Genomic DNA, 16,228 nt, shown 5'->3' on the forward strand with positions numbered 1-16,228 from the left:
GCCTTCACACTCATTATAGTCATCTCGAGGACAAAATACTGAATGCTTGGTTTCTGTCACGGGATGTTAAGTGTCCAAGGCAATCAAGATCTGGGTAAAGTCTGACGTCAGTGTGGTGTAGGCATCAAAGATGGACTACCACAGAGAGAGAATACTGGATTTACTGATGTTCCAAAGAAGATGCAAGTGTATGATGAGAATGATTATCTCATTTCAATATTATCAACTAAAGTTATGGTCTTAAAATTCAAGCACAATTGAAATTTAGGTGTATTTCTGAATTCAACTTCGATTTCTAAGTAATTATAGTGGCCAGGAATCCATTTACTCAATTAAGCTGATATGTCGATTGCATCCACTCCTAGAGCTATCTGATCTGACCATGGGGATACATCCTGTTTGGGCTACTGTATGTGAGGTCTCAAGTGAATTTGGAAACTTCCTATGATACGTTCCATCAGTGCCAATGGCTAACAGCCCACTTTGGAGCATATTTCAAAGTGCTAGTTATGACTTATACATAAGACTAGGATCCAGGCCAGTGGAAAGACTATATTCTCCCCATATAGACTGTGAAAATCCCCTCCCCCGATTATTACATAGACCTATTCAAATTTTTGAGATATGTAGGAGAAACCCTCTACTTTACAGCTACCATCAGAGGCACATTTGGTGAAGTCACACAAGATGGCCTTCTTGGTGCTTTTCCCCAGACTCTCAAATTCTATTCCAAGGTACACTAGGCTAGCTCCCTCCCTACTATCCTTCTGCAGGGAAGTAAAAGGCTTTTGTTTTGTTTTGCTTTGCTTTACTCAGGGAAGCCTTTAACAACTGCTAAAGCCATTTTCAGACATGTGCTGAATTTAATTTTTATTATTATTGCTGAGATTTTAAAACTAAACTGTATGAATATTTCTGTAAGTTATTTTTTATTTATTCATAATGTCCATATTATTGATGTAGAAATCTGAAACATGCAGACAATCATTTCAGGAATCAAGATGGAGTAATTTGGATCATTATTTATTAGTGCACTAAGAGCCAATCTAGAAACAAATCTATTAGTAGAAATATCTTCCTGAAAGTATCTCAGCATAAATAAAGCTATTGATGTTTTGCAGCAGAACTATTTATTCAATTTATTTGAAGCATTTGTATATTGCATGTCAACCTGCTAGGCCCTGATGTTATAAGGTGTTGTTGTGTGCCTTCAAGTTGTTTCCGACCTATGGCAACCCTATCCAAGTAACGGTAAATCTAAGGCAAACCAATCACAGGGTTTTCTGGGGTTGAGAGTGAGTTCCCATGGCTGTGTGGTGAATTGAACCCAGATATCCAGAGTCAAACCACTATACTGGCTCTTTAAGGTACAACTAAATTTTCAAAATTAAATATACAAATAAAATAATTTACAGAGAGAATACAGCAGTTCTTAAAAATAGTTCTAAAGTAACAGAGTTAAAACAGTTTTGACAATCAAAAGCCACAGGAAATACAATCTTAGCTACCTGCTAAGACCTGATTTCTCTTGGAATGGAATTTAACTGTTGGACTCTGTCCTGTATACCCAGCTTTGGACATGCAACAGGATCTCCAGCTTATATGAGAGGAGGGAATCATTCAAATATTCTTACTCCAAGCTGTTTAGGGCTTTGTAGGTCAAAAGTAGCATCTTGAATTCAGCTTGAAAACAAATGGAAAGCCAGTGCAGCTGTTACAAAAATCAGTGCTATATGATCTCAAAAATCACACAGTGGGCATTAGTTTGGATGCTGCATTTTACACTAGCTGTAACCTCCGAACATTTGTCAAGGGCAGCCCCACATAGAAAGCATTACATTGATCAAACTGGGCGGTAATGTAGGCACTGTGGCCAAATCTGCCCTCCCTAGGAAAGGTCACAGCTGGCATATCAACCCAAAGCACACCTACCACCACAGCTACCTTGCCTTCTGGGATCTGAGCTGGACCAAAAGACCTAGGTCCAACCAATGAACCTGATCATTCAGAGGGAATGTAATCCAATCCAGAATAAACTATAATCCCAACCACAGTTTAAACTTCCTTACTGATCAAAAGAACTTCCATATTGTCTGAAATGAACCCCTATTCATTCAGATACAGTCAATCCTTACTACATCCTAACAGAGATTCAGGCTTTCCACAGTTTCTCTTGCAGCACACTGATAATGCTTTTCTCCAAAATGATCTCCCTCAACTGGGCTTTTGTAGATAACAAAAAATACTAAGCCGTATATAGTCCCATAGGCTAACAGACCATGGTTGAACCATATGTTAAGATAGCTGAGCCCAAAATAAATGGAACCACTACTACAAAACAGTGGCCTGAAGTCCAATGTCAGTCAAGCAACTTGGATCAATGCTGCCAAGAGATGTATCAGAATCAACAGGAACTGGACTTGAGTTCCTGGTGCAGCTCATCCACCAAGCCAAATAAGGCTTTTCCAGTTCTGTAACCAGGCCTGAACTCATATATGAATGGATAATATTGGAATAGATAACAGAAAACCAGTTTCAGTCAAGAAATCCTAGAGATATGCTTCTATGACTTGCTCCATGACTTTTATTTAAAAGGAGTTAGAAACTGAACAATAATTATGGGGGGTGGGGGTCTCTAGCAAAGGTTTCTTCAAAGGAGGTTTTATTGGTGCTTGTATTAGAAGGGTTTGAACAAACCCCCTTTTAAAAGAAGAATTTACAACACTCCTCATCCATTTGGCAGGCCCTGCTCTGGAACTGCTCATCAGTCAAGATGTATAGGGATGTACCAGGCAAGTTGGCAGTTTGTTCACAGCATCATGTTGAATATAGTGAAACTCATTCACTAGTAAACTAGTAAACAAGACAAATAAATGCCTCAAATACCTTTCTAGAGTCTACATTCAATCTGGAAACAAAGTCAAAATAAATCCAAGTAAATTTCTCCACTAGAAGTGATACAGTTGGCCCTTCTTATACACGGATTTCTTATACAGTGGTACCCCGGGATACGAATGCGCCGCCTTACGAAATTTCCGGGTTACGAAAAAAATCCATTAAAAAAAACTGTTCCGGGTTACGAAGGTTATTTCGGGTTACGAAAATTTTTTTGGTGCTTTTCGGCGCTTTTTCGCACGAAATCGCGGCTTTTCCCCATTAGCGCCTATGGCATTTCGGCTTGCGAATGCTTTTCGGGTTACGAAAGCGGCGGAGGAACGAATTAATTTCGTAACCCGGGGTACCACTGTACACTGATTCAAGCATCCATGGTTTGAAAATGTTCAAAAAAAGTATAAATTTCAAATATTAAACCTTGATTTTCCATCTTTTATAAGGGACACCAGTTTGCTATGTCATTATATTTAATGGGACTTGAGCATCCACGGATTTTGTTATCCACAGGGCATCTTGGAACCAAACCCCAGCATATAACAAAGGTCCACTGTATAAGAAATGTAAGAACCTGCTTCTTTACGAAGGATGGGGATGTAAGGGGGGGATGGTTACATATCTGATGTTACACTTTCCTAATCACTGCTACCTCTTAATTTTAGGTTTCTTTCGTGTTCTCGTCAGCAGAGTGAGTTAGGACATTCCACTTGTTCCTTTAAAGCTACTTCCAAACTTTCCCAAGCATTTCAGGGTGCTGCCAAATATAAGCATTGGCTATTCAACAGGCTAGGGACCAGAGCAGTGTAGGTTCTGCATTTTAACGATTTCTGCTTTTTGACAGTGCCTGTTGAATATGTGAGGGACTCCTGTAGTACAATCTTTGAGTCGAAAAAACTGATTTTGCATGCCTTAGGAGCAGTAGCTTTTAAGATATCTGGTGTGAGGGACATTAGGTGTTCTTCCCAATGTTTCTGAGGCCAGAACTATATTTGTGTCCACTGGCTACACTGTTTCTTTCCATTGGTCTCCAGCATTTTTCCTGATGATACTAAGAAATTCCCAGAAAGATGGAACACAAAGAGGAATAAGAGTGGGCAAGCATGGGCTTGGCAGGCACACCAGGCTTCAAGCAGTGGGCAAGATCCCTAGGTGGGGTTTCACTCTTATGTCAAAGAGAAATATACATGTGAGAGTAGAAAGGAGCATCATTCTAGCTATGTATGCCCAAAAGTCTTTATAAAAAGGAGCTTCTTGATAAATGAGGTAAGCGTATACCTTTACAACATATACAGGATGCACAGGGAAGCCACTGAAATCCACAAACATCTGGATAATTTCAACCAGAAAGAAGAAACCCTTAAAATGAACAAAATTTAGCTACCAGTCCTGAAGAATAGCAAAATAAGGACTCAGCAAATGCAAATGGGAAACCACTCAGAGTCAGGGGCTTTCCCAGCAGATAATGATCACCAATTAACAGACATTAATCCTCTTTGGCATTAGCCTCCCAGCCTGAAGCCAGCCATCAGCACAGAACAATACACATGCAAATCACTCCTGCATTCCCAGGCTCACACAGTATATATACACCCAACTTTTTCCAGTCAAGCATTCTCTGAAGACACCAGCCACAGATGCTGATGAAACGTCAGGAAGAACATTTTCTAGAACATGGCCACATAGCCCGAAAAAACCACATATACAATTAACATAGTCTGTTTTTATTTTAAAGTTGTGTATCCTAATTATGTCACAACATGCTAGATCAGATGTCAGTCTATTTAGTGTTGGAACAATGTATTTGAAAAGAGACTAATTGAGACAAGGTACTATAAAAACGCTTTATCTATATATGCTTAAAAGGGTAACAAACAATATATATAACAGAATCATACAAACCCATATATACAAAGGATACAAAATAAAGCTTAATAGTAATGGCAAACATAACAGCAAATAATAATACAAGCTGTATAATACAATCAAATAACACAAGTATAATGCAACAGAAAGGAAGGCTGAGAGTAGAGTAAGCAAAAGAGGGAAAGAGGGGGAAGACCTCACTACAAAGCTAGCCTTATTAAGACTCTAAAGTTGATTAGAACTATGCATATACAGCTGTAGGTCATCTGTGTTCTCAGTAGCTCTCCACTCCAAGTAACCCTGTAATGGTATTAACCCTATAATGGCTCAAGTGTAGAGCTTGTTACTATTCCAACATTTAGGACACTATCAGATTTCCAAAATATTTTCTGGAAAGTCAGATCACTGCAAACAGTGTTCACAAACCCAATTGCCCTGATAACCAGCTATTCCTATGATGAATCCAGAACAAAGGTATAATACATAACTATCTCAGAGACTTTTAGATTAGGCATGAGGAGAGAACTTCCCTGAGTCTGACAGACAAGAGAACAGTCATCCCCTTTACATCATCAGTCACATACAGACAACTGTGATGGAGGACAGTATGAACTGCTCATTTCATGTACAACTTTGAAGCAGAATTGCCACCACCACAGACAAACTACTCCCCTTTTCTCTTGGAATTCTGTCAAAGAGAGAGGATAACCATTCCCTTCCTCAAGTTTTGACTGGGCTTAACTATATCAAGCAACTTTGGCTTTAGAGAGGACATAAAAAAACATCAGGAATCTCTCTGCTGCCTTGTCACTACTAAAATGTAGTATGAAAATCAGGATTATTTCAGCAGGTTGAACACAGAACTGCACTAGAGGACCTAGAGAGGACACTATTTTCAGCTGCATATAGGGCAACACTGGAGGTGGTAGCAAATGCAGTAATACATGAATAACCAAATCTGCTAATGGTTAACCCACAAATATGGAGGGATGTTTGTATATTCACCCATTTCCACTTTCCAAGCTCAAGAGATTTTACAGGTTGTCAAGACAATAAATGGGTCCTAGAACAGACTCTCTTACAAGTCAAGATGACTAAATTGAGGCTGTTGTACTTCCAACACTATTGAGAAGCCATTACTCACTGGAATAGACAATGATGCTAGGAAAGGCGGAGTAGTAGAAAAAGAGGATACCACCTACTACATGCATAGACTCAATCAAGGGACCATGGCACTGAGTCTGAAGGACTTGAGCAGAGCAGCTGAGCCGGCGGGGGGGGGGGGCTTGGAGGTGACTCAAGAGAAGTTAACAACAACAAACAACAACAGAAATACAATGTGATAGAAATGTGAGTTTGTTAGATCTATTGATTTTAGTACAATTCCTATTATAGGAATCATTTAGGCTGTTAGAGACAGGCCAAATAAAGTGCTTTGAGTCACTTTGGAGGTATGGTATTTCAATGATGCATGCATCCTAAGAGTCCAAAAGTCACACCAAAGCCACGCTCCGGTCCTAAGGACTGGAGTGCAGCTTGGTGTGGCTTTTGGACTCTTAGGATCATGCATCATTGAAATACCATACCTCCAGTGACTCAAAGCAGCTTTATTTTGGCCTGTCTTAACAGGCCATAGAACCAACATGAAGTGTGTTTTTTAAGTGCTGGACTATGACTCTGCTGGTTTGAATCCCCACTCACCTATGGAATCCACTGGGTGACCTGGGCAAGTCACTCTCTTGGCACAGATGAAAAAAGGCACACACACACAAAAACCGGAACACCCCAAACTAATCTTGTCAAGAAATTCAGTGATAGGTTCACACAGAAATATCCATGGTTCCAGAAAGTTCCTTGTCATCAGAGCAGGTTGATGGGATAGCAGGGGTGCAATGGTTAAAGAGGTTATTTCTTTCCTAACAGTACCAGGCTCAATTCTTCTATCTGAGGAATTCCAATGTTGAACCCTGCCCTCTGGTTTTATGAAATAGCAGGCACATGTAACACCTAAAAAGATCTTGTATTGATGTTAGTTATTTATTGAATTGGTATCCTGCCTTTCTTCCATCCAAGGTTTGATCTGAACAATGTAAGTGATTTGATAGTTTTGCCTGACAAAAACATATTTTGTTGTGGAAATTATAATTTAGTTCAGATTTATCAAAATGTATGTGCTTGCCCACCACTGTGCTGCTTTCCCACAATGCTTCTAGAAAAACATCTGGAAAGTGAAATGGACAATCAGTAATGGATACACATTTTTACACAACCACATTCTTGCTTTTGAGGAAACACAAGAGTTCATGCAGTTTCCCCTTCAGTAACTTTCTGCTGTGGTTCTTAACCTACTCTCTGGTTGGCACAAGCCACAGGAAGATGTTCAGCATACTTGATATTAATACTTTTTACACACTTTAGTCTGATACACTAATGTAACTAAGTACATATTTAATGTTTTACAGTACATTTAAAAGTCTGGCCATCTTCAGCTACAAAGACTCACAGCTATTAGGTTAAAATTTATTCACAAAAGTTGACACACAGTATATTTCAGTCTCCGTTCTGGCAAGCGCCTCAATCCTATTCATAAAGTACATCTGAGAACACTGACTGCAGTGGCATGCCCAGGTGGTGAAGAAGGCATAAAAAGCATTAATCTAAATAGTTTTTTCATCTCCTCATCCATCCCTTGATTATTTACTAAGGCCCATTACAGATGGGCCTAAAAGTACGGTCTTCGCATACTGTTTGAAAGGAGATCCTTCCCGGACGCTCCCAACCCTAGCACGCGCAGGATGCACAAAATTGCGGCGGCCGTTCCACATGGCCACTGCCATTACGTCACAACCCGCGCCCTCCAAACGAGGCGGCGTGGACTGATGTCTTTGCGCTGCGTGAGGGGCCTAGAGCGGCCTTTCCCAGCGCAAGAAGGAGCTCCGAAACGGGTTTAGCCTTTACATAGCTGCGCCAGCGATCCAGAGGAGAAAGGAGCCAAGCGTCCCCTTTCTCCTCCTCCCCGCCATCGCCAGGTGTCTTGGGCTTAAGCCCCAAGGACACCCTTCCAGGCCGCGGGGAAGTGGCCTTTTGCCGCTTCCTCGCGGCCTGGAAAGCGCGGATCGGGGCCTCAGAGGGCTAACCGGTCTGGCCAGCTGAGACCTCGATACAGCGGAGAAAAGGGCGGGTGCAGGCCGCCCCAACGGGCGGTCTGTAACCCACCTAAAAGATATATTTTGAACTCATGCTGATACAGTCAGCCCTGTTTTCATGGGTGATCCGTCTGGACACCATACCCCTGGGAAAATGTAAATTCACAGTATTCAAGCCCCATAGGCTTGAAGGGGGGGCCTGCAATGGCTATGGGTCGCACCTGGGCACACCCCATTTTAACCCTCACCATTTGCACCTCGCAAGTGAGGGTCCGGATCTAAAGTCCACACAAACGGAGGGGCAATTGTACTGGGATTCTGCCAAGGGAAAATTGTGAACAAACAAACCAATGACTTCTTCGTTTACTGGAATCCTAATTAGTTGTGGCATCCCAAGGGCAAGCATGGTTCACTATCAGCCAGTGAGAAATAGACATAAGCCACATCAAGGCTCAAATCAAACAGTCAGGTTTAGCTGTAACGTATCTATGGTACAGTTCAGATTAACCACATGTGGAACTGAAAAAGAGGTATTACTACTGCCTCCCTCAACTCAGTACACTCTGTTATGTTTCATATAAAACTTACTTCATTGCTGTGGATATATGGTCTGTTGGCAACCTGCTTTCCAAGGCTTTTATTTCTGGACTGCCTTGACTGAACATTACACTTCACCTACTCTCTATTCATCTTACTAGCATGTCCCAAGAACAAGAAGCGAGTGAAGCATTCTTAAGACTTATTTATTCCTGACTCAGAAAGTAAAGAATGTAGCAGTTGTCAACGATTCTGTAACAGATCGCTTACAAACATACTACTAACAACGTGTTAACAGTGTGTCCACACTCCCACAAAGGATTTTCCCACGAAGCACATTAGTCAAAGGACAGAGAACAGAAACAGACAAAACAAAAATGGTCATTAGCACATAACCAAACAACATAAGCGCCCATTATATGTTGAAACGTCAGATGAGAACTGCAAGTGAGCAAGCACATATAAGTGACTATCAAACCATAAGTTTATATACAAAATTTATAAATATATACCATGATTTAAAACAAGACATTTAACAGCCAATGGTATTCCGCTCAGCATCAGAAGGGCTGCCAGGCCAGGAAAACCCAAGAAGTGAAGACAAGCAGCCACCAAAGGGAAGGTATTTTACCATACATCAAAGGAGTCACAGACAATAGGCAAAGTGGTGAGGAAGCACAACCTCAAATGGTTTAAAACCGAAGAAGAAAATCCAGCAAATGCTTCGCTCAGCCAAGGACCAGAGAGACCCTCTCACAGCTGCGAGTTTACAGCATACCATGCAGCTGCGGACAAGTCTACATAGGGCCACCAAACGACGTGTGCAAGCAAGAATCAAGGAACAGGAGAGACACTGCAGACTGGGCCAGCCAGAAAAAATCAGCAGTAGCAGATATGCCACAAACCATCCTGGGCACAAAATATGTTTAACACGGAAGTTATGGACCGTGCAACCACTACCATGTCAGGATGCACAGGAAGCCATTGAAATCCACAAACACCTGGACAATTTCAAAAGAGGAAACCCTTAAAACAAGGTTTGGCTACCAATCCTGAAAGTAGCAAGACAAAGACTCAACAAATGCAATGAGAACTCTCCCAGCAGACAATGAGCACCATCAAGCAGACATTAATCCTCTTGTGCAGACCCTCCTCTGAGACCTGCCATTAGCATCAAAAACAATATACATGCAAATTCACTCCTGCCTTTCCAGGTCACACATTACATATACCAAGTCCTTTCCAGGCAAACATTCTCTGAAGATGCCAGCCACAGATGCTGGCGAAACGTCAGGAAGAAAAACTTTTCTGGAACGTGACCACATAGCCTGAAAACCCGACAAAAAACTATGGGCCGGCCATGAAAGCCTTCGACTTTACTTACCAACTGTTTTGACCTGTTTCTGCATTTAGTAACTACTTTTACCCGAAACAGAAACCTACAGAAAGAACAATACTTGCAAACAAGTGCCAGCAACCTTTTACTGTTGAAATGTACTCTTGACTCATATAATACTGAGGTCAGTGCAATAAACTATGCCAAAGCTATGTATCCACATTCAGTACCTAAGTCACAAATCTATTTTGTGTTGACAAGTAGCATAGGTATACTTCAGCCTTAACATAAAAATGTTAAATATAGATTAATTCAAACTAAAATATTAGGCTAATTTAAATCAAATCTAAACCTGAACATGTTTCTTCCCCTCCATACTCTCTGCATGCTGCAGTAAGCAATACTCAAACACCAGACTTTTCAGCTGAGGAATGGGTTTTTCTCTGTTATTTAGAGCATGTCTTCAGCATAACTCAGGATCACAATGCAACTCTCGCTTGTATCTATTTACAGTACTGTTCATTGATTTCAGTTTTACATGCTCTCACAAGTAAAATTAGAACTGAGCATAAGGTAATTGTAGGATTTGTAGTTTTGTGGATATTCAGCCTTCTCTATCAGAGGCTCTGGTCCACAACAAACTACAACTCCCAGAATTCCACAGCATTCAGCCATGTAGTTAAAGTGGTGTCAAACTGGATTATTTCTACTGTGTGGATGCAGCCCCATTGAAACTGTGCCGAAGTATTTGTTGCCACTACTATCAGCTCAGAGTCCAGGGACAGCACATAGTCAAAGAATACCTCAAATTACTGCACTGCAGGTAAAAACAGAAGTTAAAATCCATAGAAATATAGAAAACAATAAAATACAGTAGGCCCTTGGATTCGTTAGGGTTTGGTCCCAGGAACCTCCATGGATACTAATATCTGTTGGTGCTCACGTCACATTAAATACAATGGACAGTGAAATAGCATCTTACATGAATAAGCAAATCAAGGTTTGCTTCTTGGATTATAATTTTAAAAATGTTTTCAAGCCATGGAGGTTGAATCTGTGACAGGAGGGTAGGTCAACGTATGCAGAAGCAACTGAAAATAGTTTGTAGAAAATAAATCACTTTTGTTAAAATATCTACAAAATACCACTCCAAACTCAAAACAACTACTCTTAGTATGTTCAAAACTGCAACCATGTTAAATCCCACAGTGGAAGGGAGGACAAACTGTGTCACAGGAGCAACTAACTCCAGAGCCTACTGGGCACACTCAACATGGCAGAAGGTATTTGAAAGAGCAGTTTTTGGGAAGTTTTTGCCTTATATTGTGTTTTGTTAATCATCCTTTTTTAATTTTCCCTCTCACTATTTTAGTGGAAAGGGAACTAGTCTTATCAGTTGCAGGGTCAGCAATTTTCTACCATGCTGAACTATGTCCAGAGCTATGTTCAAGAAGAGGGGGTCCTTCTGGACCCAAGTTTTCATAATCCACCTAAACACACTATGTTTTGGCCCTCACCAATTCTCAGTTCACCAATCATGAAAAAGCAATGGTGGGTGCCTCCCCCCCACCCCCCCCCACCCCCAAGCACCTTGAAACACTCAAACCATGCTGGTACTAGCCACCACAACCTGGGCTCAAATTCAAAGATGGTCAGGAGTATCCCCAACTGTAAAGAGAGTGAAGGACATGGGGGTTTGTGAGATGTCTCCTTCACAAGGTCACTGTGAGTGGACATGACTTGGAGTATGTTACACAGTGAACCATTCTTTTTATATTTTACTGGTGCTTTTATTGTTAGCTGTTTTGATCTGTTTGGAGAAGTGGGATAAAATTATTCCATTATTATTATTATTTTATTTTATTATTATTATTATTATATCTTCAGGGAAGTGTAACACCCACAATAAAGGCTGAATCCCTATCCCTGATCTCCCTTCCAACTGACCAGGGCACCTCTATCTTGTCTGGATAGTTTCAATTTATTTGCCCTCATCTAGTCCATTACCGATGACAGACACGTGGTTCAGAACTAGAACAGCCATCTTGGATTCCAGCGAGAAGACACAGTAGTTTTGAAGTCATCTGCATAGGATGGCTAAGCACTCCAAAACTCTGGAAGACCTCTCCCAGCCGTTTCATGCATATTAATAGCATGTCAGGAAAATAGAACACTGAGGGATTCCACAAGTCAATGGCCAGGGGGTTGAAAGGAGTCCCCAGGACCAGCTTCTGGGTTTGCCCCTCCAGGAAGGAATGGAACCTCTGTAAAAAGTACCCCTAAGTCAATCCCAGTGAGGCAACCTAGAGGTACCATGATCATGGTATCAAAAGCCGCTGAGAGGTCCAGTAGAACCAACAGGGACACACTCCCCGTCTAGTTCCCTATGTAGATCATCCACCAAGGCAACCAAAGCTGCTCTGTCCCAAAGGCAGACCTGAAGTCAGATTGAAATGGATCTAGATAATCCATTTCACTCCGAAACTCCTAGAGTTGGGAAGCCAGCTACACTCCAATCCTTGCCCAAAAACAATTGGCTGGACATGGCCGATAATTATCCATTTTAGAGGGATTCAGGGATGGTATTTTCAACAAAGACCTCACTTCCTCCTTTAGGAAAGATGGAATGCTGCCTTGCTGTAGGTGACACTGATCACTCCCTTCACCCCACTCAGTCAGTCTCCCTCTGGCCTGTTTGATAAGCCAGGAAGGGAAAGGGTTTAGCGCACATGGGTTTTCACCTCTCCAAGGATCCCGTCCATATCTTCAGACTACACAAATGTAAGGCGTTCCACTAAATTTGACAAACAGTGCCAAGGTACAATCACTGGCACGTTATCAATTATACCACCTACTGTATACGTTCATGAATAAGTCTACCCATATGAGTCAAAACTTGTCTCCCCAAAAACTGACTTGATTTATCCAAGGTCAATGTAAGAGTTGTACTTTAATTCATATATGTAGCGCTTGCACAAAATATGGCTCACAGACTGTGAGCCTGCCAAAGGATTTTGGGTAACCTGCAGGGTGTGGAATGACTTTAAAGCTCCTCCTCCACTTAGAATATAGATCCGAGTTTGAAGAGACCACAAGGGCCCCAGTACAACCCCCTGCCAGGAAGGAAATCTCAATCAAAGATACCCAACAGATGGGCATCCAGCCTGTGTTTAAAGACCCCCTAGGAGGAGACTCCACCACATCCTCCTAAGGATAGACCATAAAGGGAAGAGAACAAGAAGACACTCACCCTGCAAGGCTTTCCACTGTCTGATTTCTCCTGGAAGGCTGTGGCAGAGGAGGAAGAGGGGCGAACACTCACCCCTCAAGGCTCCTCTGTCACTTGGTCTCTCCCGAGTAGTAGTCTAGGCCTAGGAGGAGGACAGGAAAGGCTCCCTTGCTGTTCAGCTTTCTCCTGAGGAGAGGGCCAGGCATAGGAGCAGGAGGAGGAAATTATTTAATTAGAATTAATTGATTATAATAGCAATTACTAATGATATTAATTATTATCAATTAATATTAATCATTGTATTAAATGAATGAGTTCCATTAGTATAATGGAAACAGTGAGCTCTATTTCTTTTTCATCAGTTATTGGTAAAGCACTAGAAATGTTAAATTGTGTGCGGATCAATGATAGACTGGATGGAGGCCAAGTACAGTAAGGAAAAATTGCTGGTCAGTATTTGTAGGGCTTACAGTATTGTTCAGCATGTCTCAGATGAAGCTGCATTATCTGAAGGATCGGGTTCATATTGTGGCAAGACTTTAGATCTGGCCTTAATCCTGGAAGCTAAAAGATTCCCAGTGATTGGCGCATATAATAAAATCCATTATTATTATTAAAAGCATGTTTCACCAACAACCTAAAAGCACAAGTCATGGCTTGCTGATGAGCCATTTATTACACACTTCTGGGTATACAAAACTGCTGGCCACATGTTAGTCACTCTGGTAGCACAACATTCAGGCTATTGCAATGTCCTGTATGTAGGATAACCTCTAAAGCTGATTTGAAACTCAGGACAGTAACATAGCCACTATGTTTTACGGCCCTATCTCAAAGTCCCGCCCCTCAGAAAACTATCTTTGGAATTCCCTTCCCACAGAGGTTTCGTTATCACCATCCCCCTTCTGATTTTCATGCCAGGTAACTACCTTTTTATTTTCTAATCTTTTATATATATTGAATTTGTATATTATCCCACAAAAATAAGTTTATTGTATTTTACTGTACTATATAAAGATATATTTGTTAACTGGTAAATGTTTTTGTAATTGCTCTGACAAGTTTTGACTCAGAGCAGCCAAAAGATTCATAAAATTATTATCCATAAACAAAAACAAGCCACTGATGCAACATGCAGCATATCAGACTAACATTGGTAAATTGTAGCAAAATATTAATAGAAGACATTGTTGTATTCAACACCCACCTTCCCACACTTTATAAAAAAGAGCTTCTGGAAAAAAAGATATCACGAAGCTGAAAAATATGGGAAATCGCAGGGTTCCTGTGTTGTGTCTCTTTGCAGAAAAACTCAGACATAATTTTTCTCTCTTAGATGCACTTATAAGTCAATGTACTTAATGACCTTGATACGGATTATTTAAGGATAGTGGCAAGAACATCTATTGAAATTTATGCTCATTACAGCATCTGGTATTTAACTCTGGAAAGCTGTATAAGCCACCAACACCTTTCTTCCAAACTGTGAAGTTGAACATATGGCTGCCGTGGGGTCCCTACGATACTTGCCCCTCTATGTTCTGAGACTGGGAGGAAGGATGAGGCGAGTTGCCAAAAGCATAGTCAAGGTGCCAGGAAAATCTTAAAATACAGGCCAAACTATCAAGACCTCCATTCCAAATGTTATTGTAGAGAGGAGGAAAAGCATGGTGGAGGACCTTGTTCAGAAGCAAGTCACACTCTCACAGCCTCAGAGGATGGAATGGCAACCCCCCTCTGAGGAAAACTCATCAAGAACACCCCTGCAGGGCCACCTTAGGATTGCCATACGTTGGAAACAACTTGAGGCACCAACAGCTGTTTTTAATGTTTTTTTGGTTTTAACTGTGTGTTTTTAACTTTGTTTTATGTGGCTATATCTTTTTATCTTTACTTTTATATCAGGTTTAGTTTGTTTTTTTAATTATTGTAACCCCTTGAATCCCATTGAAAGGCGGGATATGAATCCTTGAAATAATAATAATATATAATAATCTTAATAATAAAGAACTAACAGTCTCTTATGCACTTCAGAATGAAAGATGGGTCCTTGGTCCAAAAGATCTGCCAGGCCACAGGAACAGTAGCAATCATTTTGTGAAAGGGGGAATGGAGAAGAAGGGCCCACCAAACAGAAAGCCGGATTCTGAATGCTTTTGACAGTGTGAAGCGAGCCTCTCCAACCGGACAACCGGAGGTCCTCACCAAAAGACAAGGCACCACAAATGTAGGCAGCCAAGAACCCCACTGGGGTGGCGACAAAAGATTTTAAACAGTCCTATATTCCTGTTTCTTGTCTGCTCAAATGAGGACCTGTTGGATTCCTCCTGGGGAGGATCTGGCTGCCCTCACTCTTTTTTTTCCCAATGGTGGATGGAGCCGTGTTTCTGCTGCTCCCAGGAATGCCAGAGCCTGGTGCAGCTCCAGGAGGAGTCCACCCAACTTAGGAGGACTTCCTGACGTGGGCTGTCCAGTGGCACACTCCTTCTCGGCGAGTGGGGTCTCCTTCCTGGGGTCTTTAAGGGGATGGCATTGTCGGGGCTGCTTGCTTGCGCTGTGTGTGTGGCTCGCGCGCCGCACGCGCTGCGCGCCGCCCCGCCCCATTACCGCACGACGTAGTGTCACGAGCGCTGATGCGAGCCCGCCTACGCACGCACGCAGTCGACGCGTCCCACACTTCGCAGCACATACCCGTGTGCGACGTTAGCGTCTCGGTTGAGTTACTTCCAGGTCGAGCACGCTCGGCCCCACTGTTCGCACAGCACGCGAGAGATAGATGGCTCTTCACGCCGTTTGCAGCGTGCCCGCGCGACGTGCTGGGCGCGGTCATGAATTCCCCGCAGCGCATCCACGGCTTCTGTAGAGACCCGGCACGTCATGTATTGGTATCGGCATCGCTAGAGACCTCTGCGATCAGGCTGGGTATGGGCCCTCATTAGTGCGCAGTCCACGGAGGTGTGGAGACAGAGATACCTCGACCAAGAGATGGGATGGACGAGGAAGCGCATGACATGGGAGGGCGTTACGGGCAACGAGAGCCTGGAGAAGCAAGGCAGCTTCCTCAGAGAAAGCCCCTAGTTGGTTCCAATGGGATGGTGGCCTGGCATTCGTCGAATGGAAGGGCAGGGCAAAGAAATTCCAGGAGTCGCCAGAGTTTGCCAAACAGAGGAGGGGGCCACGCACACGCGCGACACGCACACACTAGAGATACATATGTGTTAGTCT

General features: G+C 42.2%; 1 protein-coding gene across 8 annotated transcripts in view; it reads right to left on the minus strand.

Moving 5' to 3' along the window:
* The window catches only part of RASA1 (RAS p21 protein activator 1), a 108,886-nt gene that overhangs the window by 78,303 nt on the left and 14,355 nt on the right, over nucleotides 1-16,228 (minus strand). The gene's annotated exons all lie outside the window — the stretch shown is intronic.

The sequence above is a fragment of the Sceloporus undulatus genome, chromosome 2 (assembly GCF_019175285.1).
Source record: "Sceloporus undulatus isolate JIND9_A2432 ecotype Alabama chromosome 2, SceUnd_v1.1, whole genome shotgun sequence".
Lineage (NCBI taxonomy): Eukaryota > Metazoa > Chordata > Lepidosauria > Squamata > Phrynosomatidae > Sceloporus > Sceloporus undulatus.